Here is a 15,161-nt window from a genome sequence, read left to right as displayed (position 1 = left end):
CGATTCTCATACCATTTGTTAAACACTTTTTAAAAAACTTGATCCAAGCACTACTGTGCTAGATTTTGAGGATTTAAAATTAAGCTAATTCCTCTCCTGATTAATAACAGCTACTTGTTGACTGTCTTTATGGTTAGACATTCATTAGTTTAAAAACTGCTTTTGCTCCTCAGATTATTGCTTCCTTTGTTGTAAAGTATTGTTTTTAATTTTCTTGAGCCATCTTGTGGTCAGTCTGTTGTCCTATCATCTTGGGGTCATAGGGTTTTAGCCTATTCTTGTCTATCCCCCTGTAGCTTTAAGAGATTGGGAAATGTCATTGTGTTTTCTTTCTTATGTTGCCTGCCTAATATAATTGGGCAGTGCATATCATTAAAGCCTTCAAGGTTACTGGGCAAAAGATTTATCAACTTAGGAAAGTTTTAGCAGAAAATTACTAGGTATGTCTGAAATTGAGTAGAGATGGAGCATTCTCTTTTCTTACTCCTGTAATTCTCACTTTAGGGTCCATTCTATCAAAAGTCAAACCAGTGTTAAAAAGTAATCGTGCACAATAAAAGTAATGTTGTAGCTATTTTGCAAGTTACTCTTAGTAATCTCTCTCTTTTAAATATTTATTCATTAGCGAGAGAGTACCTGATCTGAGAAGAGAGAGTGAGAGATACTAGAGCATCACTCTAGCACATGTGGTGTCGGGGATAGAACTTGGGACTTCGGGAGTTGAGCGTTAGCACAGAGGGTTAAGTGCAGGTGGTGCAAAGCACAAGGACAGGCATAAGGATCCTGGCTTGAGCCCCCGGCTCCCCACCTGAAAGGGAGTCGCTTCACAATTGGTGAAGCAGGTTTGCAGGTGTCTCTCTTCTTCCCCCCTCTGTCTTCCCCATCTCTCTCCATTTCTCTGTGTCCTATCCAACAATGATAATATCAGTAACAACAACAATAATAAGTACAACAATAAGAAACAAGGGCAACAAAAGGAAATAAATAAATATAAAAAAAACTTAAAAAAAAAACAAAACAAAACATGGGACCTCATGAGAGTCCTGCCGTATTTGTCGTGCCACCTCTGGCCCTGCACTTCACTATCTCATCAGACTTATGTGTAACTGAAGAATAGTAAGCAGAATTGGAAGGAAGTAAATTTTATTTAAATGAAAACCTAGAAATAATAATACACTTATTCTTATTTATTTATTGGTAAACGAGAGCAGATGATAGCATGCCACTAACATGTTTGAGGGTACTGTTTATTCTGGTTTATGGTAGTGCTAGAGATTGAACCTGGGACTTCAGAGCCTCAGGCATGAAAATCTTGTATAATCATTATGCTAGCTCTCCAAAGTTTTCAAGGCTTCTAAAAGCCCTTCTCCTCCTTTCCCCCTCACATTAGAGCTATTGCTTGCCTCCACTATTCCCTGCAGCCATTTCTTCCCCTCTTTATCCCTCCTTTCCTTCCTGACTTTTTGATAGAGAAAAGAAAAAGGAGAGAGGAGAGATCTGCAGCACCTATAGCATTGCTCCACTGCTAGTGAGTCTTCCCTCTTCAGTAAGCTTTTCCTTTTCCTTTTCCTTTCTATTAGCGATCTTAGAAGAGCAAAACAGCTTGCTTGGGTAGTGTGTTCTCTTTTCCATGCTCATAATCCCGGCACCATACTCCCCACCCCCTCTAACCCTCTCCTGCTGTGCTTCTCTGCCCCAATCTTTCTCTTTCCATCTGAGAAAAGTTGACACACCACACACCCACCATCTCCCTCTCCCTCTCCCTCTCCCTCTCCCTCTCCCTCTCCCTCTCCCTCTCCCTCTCCCTCTCCCTCTCCCTCTCCCTCTCCCTCTCCCTCTCCCTCTCCCCCCCACCCCCACTTTGGAGATGTGGATGTAGATGATAGCATGCCACTAACATGTTTGAGGGCCTGGGCTTGATCCCAGGCTCCCCTCCCCCACGGGTGCTGTATTTTAGGATATAAATATATAGTTTCTTAGACATTGCTGTAGATATATATAACAAAATAAACTTCACCTCAGGTACAGTGTTATTTTTCCTTCTTTTTCCCCATCACAATGTTTATATTTGATGATCATCTATTTGATAGTTGCTAAGGAGTTTGCTTATCATAGCTTATTAACAACTCCAAAGGGATAGTTTTATTATCTATACAAGGGAAAAGACAGGTAATTTGCCCAGGTCCACACTTCTAGTAAGTAATTGAGCTGGTATTCTAGCCTGGCTTTCCCTCCAATGAAACCAGCACTTGTAAAATGCATAGTGGTAAGACTTTAGTAATTTTTGAAAATTATTTAAAAATTAAAAACATATCTTTATTTATTGCTTGGATAGAGATAGCCAGAAATTGAGAGGGTGGTAGGGGTGATAGAGAGGGAGAGAGACAGAGAGACACCCACAACACTGCTTTATTACTTACAAAGCTTTCCATCTTGCAGGTGGGGACCAGGGGCTTGAACGTGGCTCCTTGTGCATTGCGACATGTGCTTTCAACCAGGTGCTTCACCACCTGGCCCCTTAGTAATCTTATTAGTGTTTTCATTATTTATTCTAGATAGAAAAAAAAAAACCCGAGAGGAAGATAAACACACATATACATGCACACACACCAGTTAGTATTGTTAGTATTGCTTATGCCACTTCCCTTCTGCAGGTGGGGATGAGGGTCTTGAATCTGGGTCCTTGTGCACTACAATGTATGTGCACCACCACCCAGGCTCATAGTAATTATTTTTTTCTTTTTGAATTGATATATTGGAGGAGGGTTAAAAGTGCTTAGTACACCTCCCAAAATACAGATGTTTTCAGAAGTTAGTCTGAAAATTAGTTGACCTGAAAACATAACTCTAGTGCCTAGGCTCAAAAGAGATAAACTAAGTAATATATAGAGTGGGGATTCTTAGTGAAGGCACTTGACATCTATAGTCCAGTACTCAGTGAATGAATATACCTGACCTCAGAACAAATGAATAATTTTTCCTTTGTATGGCTTGACTTTAGGAAAGGAAAAATCGACACTGGCAGGAACAGTTTGAAATTATTTGAATTGAAGAAAGTTTAAGACTTAAGTATCTTTAAGTTAGGATGTAAATAGTTGCAGATTTAGAGAATTTTTTCTTTAACCAGAGATATTTTTCATATTTTAATTGAGATGGAAGTAGGGGTAGAGGAGGGACGCCTGCAGCATTGTTTCACTGCTAATGAAGTTTTACCCTCACACGGGACCTGGGGGCTTGAACCTGAAATATGTCAGCTCAATCAGGAAACCCTACTATCTCATCCCTAGAGAAGTTTATTTATTTGTTGTTGCTGCTACACCAGAAAAATGATAGAAAAAGGCAAAGGAAAGCTTTTAAAAAATGCAGTTTGGGTTAGTTTTAATACAATTGAATTGTAAGAACATTTAAGCAGTAACATCTATAGGAGGTGTTATATTTTCACACGTTCTTGTGAATATGTATATATGTGGTAGTCATACAAACTAAAATTGTATGTGTATATATGTCAAGTGTGGACAGTACCTTCCTGCAGTTTTTTTTGTTTTAGTTTTTCTGTGTGTGCATGTGTGTGTCTTTCCATTGTGTGAACAGTAACTATGTTCAACAATGTATGAATCTTTAGAAATTCTGATAGAATTGGCTCCATTCAAAGTAACTGATCTACTGAAGTTAATACTGTTTGTTCTCGCTACATTTTTTTAAAAAAATATTTATTTTCCCTTTTGTTGCCCTTGTTTTATTGTTGTAGTTATTGATGTCGTTGTTGTTGGATAGGACAGAGAGAAATGGAGAAAGGAGGGGGGAAGCCAGTCCCTGTGCTTTGGGCCACATGCGTTTAACCCATTGCGCTACCGCTCGATTCCCGCTACATCCCCTTCCCTCCCTATCAAAGTTACCATTCAACAGTTGGTGTCACTTTAGAAGATTTAGAGTGTTTCTTAATAGAAATCTTGGTAAGTGGTTACTTAAAACATCACCACAAAACCTTACTGGTGTGAAATACACTATTAGTTGAATCACTCACATTGTAAGTGCTTTACTTGCCTCCTATTCAAGCAAATCACCCTAAAATGAAAAATAGCAGGTCTCCAGGTGTCTATTTCTTTCTCCCTTGCTATCTCTAGCCAATAAATAAAGATGATTTTAAAGAATTTAAAAAATTACTAAAATTAAAATGGAAAATAGTGGGAACCAGGCAGTGGAGTACAAGAGTGAGCACACATGTCACCATGTGCAAGGATCCGGGTTTGAGCTCCCACTCTCCACCTGCATAGGGGAGGCATCACAAGTAGGTCTCCAGGTATTTGTTTCTCTCTCCCTTGCTATCTTCCCCTCTCCTATCACTTTCTATGTGTCTTATCTATTCAGTAATAAAAGAAAAAATTAAAATGGCCACCTGGATGTTTGGACTTGATAACCCTAGTGGCAGTTAAAAAAAATGAGAATGTCTTATTAGGATTAATATCACAAATTATTTTTAGGTCTTCCACCTACTCTTCCTGCCAGTTGTTTTCATTCACCCGGAAAGTTTATAGGCACGTATAGGAGTAGCTTAATTTGTATTTGAAAATTCTTGTGTATTCAAAAGAATGTATCTTTGTAATGCTGAGCAAGGCCAGCCTTGACTTTTGGACTCTACTTTGGTGATTTTGCACGACTTATTTCTCTAGCTGTAGAAGGGCAGTGTTATAAATGTTCACGTCCTACAAAGTATGGATTTGAAAAGAGGTTGTCAGGGTTCTAATTGGAATGTATATAGGAGCTTTTGATGGAAGGTCACTATTTTGCATAATTGATTTTCTAACATATAAAAAAACAAAGAACTTGTTTATTAAAGATCACTTAATATTTACTTAATTTTTTTAGTTTTGTAGCACCCAGACTTTTTGCATATACTGTACCACTATTCCTTGGCTGGACATATACATACAGTGAGAGAGAGGGAAGGGGGAGGGAAAGAGACAGACACTTCAGCACTTAGCTACCACCCATGGAGCTTTCCATGAGTGCTTTGGTGTTTCCATTTGGTGCTGGGGCTTCAACTTGGGCTTTGCACATAGTAGGTAAGGTGTGGACCTTACTGGATGAGCTATCTCCTGACCTAAAAACCCTAATGTTTCACATGTAGTGTACTTCACAGCTTTCAGGGACATTAAGATAGTAGTGATTATTTTTGGAATAAATGGAATGTGTTTAGATATGTGGCTCTTCATCTTTGTCTTAGAAAACTGAAGCATAGAAAAACTTATCCTTGGTAATAGACAAGTTTGTAAACCTGAGGAAGGATGTCTGGACAGTGCTCCTGTATACAAAGTAATAATGCATCCTACCAAGTTCCCTGGAAATAGAAGAAGGTGAGATAATATTTAAAATGTATCTGCAGATACCTATTACATATTGCATAGGAATTCTATCCATAAGTGTGAGAAAGCAGATTGGTTTGTAGATGGAAAGAGTTGACAAGTGCTTTGGGAAGCTGGTAACCCAAAGAAAGATTTGATTTTGTGGGATAGAGATTGCCTTGGACTAGAATTCCAAAGCCACTGCTTCTAGCTCTGGCGCAGGCATTCATCTTCTTTGGACTTGGCCTTTTTCCATCTGTAAGAAAAAATATATGAACTACTTACTTTACCAAGACCCCGTCAAGCCCAAGATTCTTACAGTTTGCCTTTCTTCCTATCTTAGAAAATGAACAGTTTATTTTTTTTCTCTTTCCCAGAGCATGCCACAGGACATCTAAATGATGCTTTAGAGTGATTTCCTTTATTGTGATAAAGAGGTTCCCTGAATTTTCTCTAATTTTCATTGATCTGTAGCTGCCTAAGACATTGAAATTTCTCTGGTCATCAGGGTTCATGAGGTGGTAATTCTAACATAAGAACAAGTACAGCCTCAACATGGAGACCAAGTCTCTTAAATTCTTTCTCACATCCTCCAGTTTCACAAAACCGGAGGAATAGCTAAAGGTACTTTGAGGATCCACTGCCCTAGAATCTGAATTACTTAACACTTGGAAATTCCTTGCATTTAGAGTCCTGTAATTGTAACACAGTTGACTCCAAAGCTCACTGAATTTTGTAAAGGAGACACATTATCTGGTAACAAGGTTATGTACCTTTTCTTACAGAATGGAGAAGAAATTAATAAAACCTTGAAAAGCATGCTACCAAGCAGTGTAACATATCCTCTTCCCCCAGAAGGGCTTTGAATATCGATAGAAATGGTAAAAACACTTCTAGTTCTATCAACCTTGCATTAATATCATAAATGCTTGCTTGTCTGTAACACTTTTGATGTCACTATTAAAACAAGATGTTTGGTTTAGAGAAGACAGCCAATCAATCTAGTGACCCACAGGAGAGAGATCTTAGGTAACGTCTCCTCCCTCTCCCCATCCCCCCTTTGTTTTTGGTATTAGGTTGGTGATTTTATGTTAGAGATGAAGTGATCTTTTATTTGTGGGAGTACCTGGTATCTTAAAATAGTTTTGGCACTGCATGGGATTTTGAAGAGAACATAAGATGTTTTTGACCTAAGAAGGTGGATGTATCTTAACATTTGGAACTTTGTTCACAATTGATCTATGTGGAAGTCTACTCATTCCAGTGTTTACCTTCTGTGTTACCCTGGGAAGTCTAGGCTTATTTATGGCTGTTTTTGATTTTTTTGGAATGTTTGAATGCAGGAAAACATACTCTTTTCTAGTCATTTATTAGTGAACCACTGCTTCATTCTTTATTAAAATGCTCTTTCTTTGGCTAAAGTGTTCTTTATTTACATCAGAATGTTTTATTTGAAGGTAAGCCAAATAAATAAATAAATATACTATTATATTAGACACGTTTCAAAGCACTTTGGCATTGATTTCATTACTAATAAGAATTCCCAACATTTTTTTTATTATTGGTACCTTTTTTTTTTAAAACGTAACAAAAAAAATAGCTTTAAGGGTAGGTGACTCCTGCTAAGGTGATAAATAAGTGCCAGGATGTGAACTGACTTCAAAGTTTTTTTTTTCATTAGGTTCAGAATTGACAATCACAGCAGTATATTGAGCATATTTGGTTTTCCAGGTGCTGAGTGAATCACTTCATGTATACTAAGTCTTCACAGTGACCCTGCAAATTCATGTCCTTTTGTAGACAAAGCAGATGGAATTGAAGAGTTACCATCATCATAAGTCACTTAAGACGACTTCACATAAGAACCCATCTCTTGCTGTGTTCTGAGTTTTTTTTTTTTTTCTGCTCTTCATTTCTACATGTTAAAACCCAGCTATTACTCAAAATCCAGCTTCAGTTTTTTTTTCAGTTCTATATGCAAGACTTCTTGCTTTCATCAACCAGAAGCTATGGAAGGAAACTCAAGCAGCAATTACTTGTGTCTTTCCTATGGTCATAATTTACTTAATGCATAATGATTTGTATAAATATTTTCTATTTATTTACACATATGTTTGTTGAGGGCAGATGTTCCAGCTAATGTGCTGTATAAAAATACATGTATTGTGTTGGTCTCTCCCCCCCCCCCCCCCCCCGTATGGATTCCTTTTCTTTTCTCTTTTGCTGCAGAAGTTTCTATTGCTATTGCCACTGGCCACTGTCCCTCAGTCCCTTCTAGGGACTACAGTTCATCTCAGTAAATGTTGCTTGTAGTCCCCTTTCCCCCCAGGCGTTGGGAGTATGAAGGAGAGAATGAAGAATAGAAAGACTGAACACCCTCTCAACAGCTTTCTACATTTTTCTTCCCCTCCTGTTTATTAGTGTTATTATTATTATTGTTATTGATAGAGCTAGAAATAGGGGAGAGGTGTGGAGGAGAGAGGGAGTAATGCATTCTGTGGTTCTGCTTATAGCAAAGCACTTAAAGGAAGAAGTTTGTTTTTTTGCATTTCTCTTCCCTGTATACATAGTAACTATATACCTATGAAGTTTCATCTCTTGGAATGAATGAAAAAGGGGAATTTTTTATGTGGTGTATGGAGATTTTTGTCTTACTAATTTGATAGTTAAGAATATCAAACTCCCCTCCCCCTTAAAGATAGGGTTGTATATTTGGTCCCATCTTGAGGCAAAGGAAATAAATATATACCAGAACACTTCTCAGCTCTGTCTTAAGGTTTATGTTGTGAGATTGAACAACAGCAGTAGCAACAATAACAAGGCCAACAAAAATGGCCTCCAGGAGTAGTGGTTTAGGACAGGTGATAACGTTGGAGGCAACAAAAAAAACACACAAAAAACCTGTTAGTAGAGAAAAGAACTGTACTAGTGATGCTGGGGCTTGAACTGAGAGCCTCAGGCATGAGAGTTCTGTCATCTATCAGGTGATCTATATTCCTGACAGCTGCTGAAATCACACACCAAAAAAAAAAAAAAAAAAAAAAAAAAAAAGAAACAGTGGTGGAAGGAGAACCAGAACATAACTGGCACATGCTCGCTCTTGCTCCCCCACCCTGGATTATTTTATTATTAATGAGGGAGAGGAGAGGAGGAGGGAAGAAAACTAGAGCATCACTGTGGCATGATCAGTGCTAGGGATTGAACTCAGCACCTCATGCTTGAGAGGTTAATGCTTTATATTTATTCACTGTGCCACCTCCCAGGCAGCATGTCTTACCATTTCATAAGTAGATGACTGCATTCATTGACTTCCAACACCCATTGGCTTTCTTCTATCCACCCCATATCACCCGAAAGTCAGGTTAATACTTAGTTTTTATTTCCCCCTTATTTGCAAAGCCAGGACCTCCTTTGTTCAGTTCCATTGCTCTGGGCTTTTTTTTCTTTAGCTAGGGACACTGGGAAAAGCAGGGTGGGGAGACACCACTCACCCACCACACCATCCATTTCCCCTGGTGCCATAGCACCCTTTCTTATTTATATTTTATTTATTTTATTTTTATTAATGATTTACAAAATTACAAAATAACAAGGGTACAATACCACAATGTTCCTACCTCCAGAGTTCTGTGTTCCCCTTCCCTCCACTGGAAACTGCAGTGATTCTCCAAAGGTCACAGCTAAGGGTTGACTATTATTTCTTTTCATAGCACCCTTTTTGTGCTGTGGTTCGGACTTAAGCTTTGTGCATAGCAAGACGCATGCCCTACCATGTGAGCCATCTCATCCACGATTGAGTTAGCTGGGTCTCCTTCTCTCTTCCACTCCCCAGTGTGGGACAGAAGATTAAATCACATCATGATGGTTAGGCTAAGTGGTTTCTGAAATGTCATCCATAGTGATGGAAGCACAATAATTAAAAGACAGCAGATAAAATTATTACTGTACCTTATTATAGCTGTGGAGGTGGCTCAGCAGAGTACAAGACTTGTATACACGAGGCCCCAGTTTCAGTCCTTTCAGAGGCGTTGCTCTGGTTTCTCTCTCACAAAAAAAAAAAAAACTTAAAAAAATTATTTATTTTCCCTTTTGTTGCCCTTGTTTTTTATTGTTGTAGTTATTACTGTTGTTGTTATTGATGTCGTAGTTGTTAGATAGGGCAGAGAGAAATGGAGAGAGGAGGGGAAGACAGAGGGGGAGAGAAAGACAGATACCTGCAGACCTGCTTCACCGCCTGTGAAGTGACTCCCCTGCAGGTGAGGAGCTGGGGGCTCGAATTGGGATTCTTACTCTGGTCCTTGCACTTTGCTCCACCTGCGCTTAACCCACTGCGCTACTGCCCGTCCCCCTGTCCCCCCCACACACAGACAAAAACTGTAGTGCTTATGAAAAATACTTAATAACCCAGTGAGGTAATTTAATAAGCTTGTTTTATATACTGTGTAATTATAATGGTGCAAAGAGCTTTAAAATATGTTTTATGTATTTATTGGATAGATAATGTTTTATGTATTTATTGGATAGATACAGAGAAATCAAGAGGGATGGGGAGCATAACGAGGAGAGACAAAAAGAGACTTGCATCACTGTTTTACCAATAGCAAAACTTTCCTCCTGCAGGTAGGAAGCAGGGGTTTGAACCTTGGTCCGTGTACATTGTAACTTAACACACTCAACCAGGTGCACCCCTATTGGCTCCCCCAAAACTTGGGGGCACACCTGGTTGAGTGTACATGTTACAGTGCGCAAGAACCCAAGTTTGAGTCCCTGGTCCCCACCTGCAGGGGGAAAGCTTCACAAGTGGTGAAGCAGTGCTGCAGGTGTCTCTCTTGGTCTCTCTATCCCACTCTTCTCGCCTTCTGGCTGTCTATCCAATAAATAAATAAGTAAAGATTATATATATGGAGTCGGGCAGTAGCGCAGCAGGTTAAGCATATGTGGCGCAAAGTGCAAGGCGCAAAGTACAAGGACTGGCGTAAGGATCCTGGTTCGAGCACCTAGCTCCCCACCTGCAGGGGAGTTGCTTCACAGGTGGTGAAGCAGGTCTGTAGGTGTCTATCTTTCTCTCCTGCTTTGTCTTCCCCTCCTCTCTCCATCTATCCAACAAAGAACGCCATCAATAACCACAACAAGGCTGCAACAACAAGGGCAGAAAAAAGGGGGAAAAATGGCCTCCAGGAGCAGTGGATTCATGGTGCAGGCACTGAGCCCCAGCGATATCCCTGGAGGCAAAAAAAATATATAAAATCTATTTTAGAGAAAAAAGGTTGTATTTTACGTTTTAATCAAGAGTTTCTTAGAGCATTAATATGGACATTTTGTTTCAGAAGTGAAACACCTGTTTTGTTACATTGCAGTAAAAATTTCAAGGTGTGATTTCCAGAATTATGAATTTGGAAGGATCCAGAGCTATAAATATATAAGCAAATAAGTAGATAAAAGACTTGGAAAGGGTATTTATAAGTTTATATTTAAACTTTTTTTTTGTTAAGGCGTAGCAATAGCTTATTGAGCATTGTTCTTTGTATTTGTACTTTATATAATTAATCTCGCTTGACTTCATAAGTTAAATCCTTTAGACATTAAGACTTTGAGAAGGAATTTCTGAAAATTGTACAATATACACAGAAAGTCCTGACTAGAAACATGACAGTTACCAATAATATTTTTTGATTTCAGTCAGTTCTGAGTGTTCCTTTCTCTCGTGTCATCTTCAGTGTAATGTAAGGATTTAATAAGAGATTTAAAAATTTGTGTTTTCATTTTGTTAGCTGATTAAAATATCAGATACGCCTTTCTTGGCTCCATGGATAGCATGTTTAAACCTGACTGTGTCTGTAGCATTTCTCTAAGTAGTTCTCCTTAAGAAGCCAACTTTCTAATCTAAGAGATGGCTTTATGTAACTTATATTCAGTATGCATGGAGCTGCTTAATATTTTACTCTTTTTGACTTTTAAGATTATTTAGTGGTGAGATCAAGAGAAAACATCATTGGCACTTCCATATGTAAGCAGTAATGGTACTTTCAGTTTTTAATAACCATTTTCCTTCTCATTTTCTTCAAAACTTTGGTCTTGGTTCTTTTTACATTGTATTGTTAATACTGTTAATTAATTAACTTTATTTATTTATTTATTCCCTTTTTTGCCCTTGTTTCTTATTGTTGTAGTTATTATTGTTGTAGTCATTATTGTCGTCATTGTTGGATAGGACAGAGAGAAATGGAGAGAGGAGGGGAAGACAGAGGGAGAGAGAAAGACAGGCACCTGCAGACCTGCTTCACTGCTTGTGAAGAGACTCCCCTGCAGGTGGGGAGCTGGGGGCTCGAACTGGGATCCTTATGCTGGTCCTTGCTTTGTGCCACGTGTGCTTAACCTGCTGCACTACTGCCCGACCCCCCCAAGACTCCTTAATTTTACAGAAATAGAATTTGTACAGAAAGAAGTTGTGCAATAGTGTGCTTTACACCTGCTTCCTTGGACATAGGAGCAGTTTATTGACTATCAACAGTGTGTTCACTGGGTACTTTAATCATTTTTTTTAGTGGTTACTCTGGATATTGTACTACACATTTAATTGATTGTTCATAACAGTTCTTTTTGTAGGTAAGACATTGAGGCCTCCGATGGGATTTAAAATCAGTTTTTATTTTTCTCTTTTCTAGATCACTTTATAGCCTTACCTTTGTATACTTCTTAAAATAAGAAACCTAAAATAAGGCCTTGATGTTCCCAGTCCTCTCTTGTCTTTGTTTAAAGTACTCTTGAAGATCCTGTGTATGGCTTGGGTGGTGGCACATGTGGTTGAGTGTCCACATCATTAGTATGCAAATACCTGGGTTCAAGCCCCCGATTACCACCTGAAAGCTTCATAAGCAGTGAAGCAGGTGTTTGTCTATCTGTCTGTCTGTCTGTCTGCCCCTATCTATCTATCTATCTACTTCCCTCTTGATATTGCCGTCTCTATCAAAAATAAAATATTAAAAAAAAGATTGCGTGTGCTCTAGTATATTGCCTCTTTTGTTAGAGTATAATGAACAGGTGTTTCAAAAAATTAGAGATAGCTTACGTGGTTTGTAAACTGATGCTTGATCTCCCTCTTTGTTCTATAAAATAAATAAATACTATTGATTTACTTTCCTTAAGTCTTTACAAATCTATGGTTCAAGCTGAGGTAAATATGTATTTTTCTAACAAAGATTTGAGGAGGGCCACTAGGAATTTCACTTAATGGGGCAATGCAAGCAGTTTGCATTGCTAGGAAGTATTCCCTCTTTTGGGATGGGGTGGGGTGCTGGTAGGTTTGTGTGTGTGTATGTGCGCATGCGCACAGAACTCAGCCTCATAAACATGAGGATTGCACTGTATTGAACTTCGTTCCTGACCTTGAGAAGGACTCTTATTATGAAGTAAAAGATGATTGGATTTTGGGATTGGCTTCTTTCTAGCCAGACATGCAAGAGCAAAAAGAGTATAAGAGCAAATGCAGTTGACAGATTTGTAAGGAGACAGAATGAGTATGTTAAGTGGTTGGCTTGGAGAAGCCATGTTCTCCTAAGGTATTTTGCTAAGTGAGTTCTGAGCCAATGCAGTTACTTGCTTTTAGTGGCTACTGTAGTTAAACTACTATCTGTTGCTTTTTAAATTATTTATCCAGTTAAAAATTTAAGCTATCTTTATTATTTTTTTTATTGGATAGAGACAGCCAGAAATTGAGAGGAAGGAGAATACAGAGAGGGAAAGAGGTAGAGAGACACCTGAAGCACGACTCCATCACTTGTTAATAAGCTTTTGCTCTGCAGGTAGGGACCTGATCCTTGCGCAGTAGCGTGGCTGCTTAGCTGGGTGCACCACCACCCGTCCCCGTTTTCTTATTATTATTTTGTAATTTAAATTGTAACAAAGGTAGACATGTCTGCATTAGTCCTTTCCTTAAACATACCAACTGAGTAATACTGCTCCCTGTTTTTGTTGGACTGATTTCTAACTCTTTTTACCTTCCCTTAGAATGTTAAATCTTTTAATACTTCCATTGATTAACACCACCCCCCCCTTTAGTTCTGTAAACCTCTGCTGGGATCCCTCCCACCCCCGCCCCCACATTCTTGATGGACAAAGCAATAACATTCATACACTATTTTTTTGGTGATTAATTTTAGGTATTTTTATTTATTTATTTTTAGGTGTTTCATAAACGAAGGCACAACCACTTGTATCTATGCCAGTAATTTGTTGGACTATCATGTTTTAAAAAAGTCAGTGCTTTGATGATGCTACATACAGAGGGATTGGTCCCCCCCCCCCCTTTCTCGGGGATTAATGGTTTACCATCAACAGTAAAATATAGCAGTTTGTACATGTGTAACATTTCTCAGTTTTCCACATAACAATTCAACCCCCTCTGGGTCCTGCTCTGCCATCATGTTCCAGGACCTGAAGCTTCCCATTCCCATTCCCACCACCACCCCAAAGTCTTTTACTTTGATGTAATACACCAAACTCAATCCAACTTCTGCTTTGTGTTTTCTTATTTTTCAACTTCATGGTTTTTATTAGTGATTTAATAACGACGTACAAAATCGTGGAACAAGGGGTACAGTTCCATACAGTTCCCACTACCAGTGTGTCATATCTCCTCCCCTCCATTTGAAGGGTCCCCATTCTTTATCCCTCTGGGAGTATGGACCAAAGATCTTTATGGGGTACAGAGGGTGGAAGGTCTGGCTTCTGTAATTGCTCTGTTGGACATGGGTGTTGACAGGTCAATCCATATCCCCAGCCTGTCTCTTGTCTTTAACTAGTAGGGCAGGGCTTTGGGGAGGTGGGGTTCTGGGACTCATTGGTGAAGTCATCTGTTCAGGGAAGTCAGATTGGGGTCATAGTAGTATTTTTCAACTTCTGTCTTTGAGTGAGATCATCCCATATTGATGCTTCTCTTTCTGACTTATCTCAGTTACCATGATTCCTTCAAGCTTCATCCAGGATGAGGTGAAAAAGAAAGTAGGTGATGGGCTCAAACATGGGTTGCACACATGGCAGAGCAGCTCACTGTCTATATGAGCTGTTTGCTGAACTTTGATGGTGACTTTGGGGCAGTCATTACAGTAACTATTATGTTATCTTTTCAAGCAATATCTTTTTTTTTTTTTTTGAATGAGGGGTGTTTGTGTATATTGGGTGTGTATGTGTGTGTTGATCTCAAGAGTCTCTCACACAGGCTGAATTGTTGAGTGGCTTCCTGGGCCCAACTCTTTATTTAGAGAGAGGGCGAAAAACCACAACACTGCTCTAACATTCAGGGAGCTCCCCCAAGTCCTTGTTCAGTGGCAAGGCTTGCATTACATTTAATTTAATGTTATTTATTAATAAATAAATTTAGTAAAACAGCACTGCTCAGCTCTGGTTTATGGTGGCACTGGATTGATTCTGGGATTTCAGAGCATCAGGTTTGAAAGTCTACATAACCATTGTGTTCCCTCCCTAGTCCTTTCCTTTCTTTTTGCTTTCTTCTTTCTTTTTTGTGAAGGGTCTTATGGAAGGAGAAACAGTGCTCCGTTGCTCATGAAGCTTTCCCCTGGCAGATACTGTCGTGTGTTGGCCCAAACCATGAACCCAGGTCTTCATACTAGAAAAGTGGGCTTTACCATACTTGTGAGCCACCAGCTAGACTCCTTCTGGCTGAATTTTTTCGGATAGATAGATAAGTAGATTGCTTTCTTTAATAACCCACTGACTCTCTGGTGGTTGTCCTGGGGCTTTATCACTCTGGACCACTTTTTGAGAGAGAGATAAAAATGTGGAGGGAAAGAGTGGTCTGGG

The 15,161-nt window shown here is 39.1% G+C and overlaps 1 protein-coding gene across 19 annotated transcripts in view; it reads left to right on the top strand.

Moving 5' to 3' along the window:
• The window catches only part of PUM1 (pumilio RNA binding family member 1), a 126,122-nt gene that overhangs the window by 32,419 nt on the left and 78,542 nt on the right, over positions 1 to 15,161 (top strand). The gene's annotated exons all lie outside the window — the stretch shown is intronic.

Source organism: Erinaceus europaeus, chromosome 13, assembly GCF_950295315.1.
Source record: "Erinaceus europaeus chromosome 13, mEriEur2.1, whole genome shotgun sequence".
Classification (NCBI taxonomy): Eukaryota; Metazoa; Chordata; class Mammalia; order Eulipotyphla; family Erinaceidae; genus Erinaceus; species Erinaceus europaeus.
Note: the sequence above shows the minus strand (reverse complement) of the source record. Positions and strands in the feature narration are given on the sequence as shown.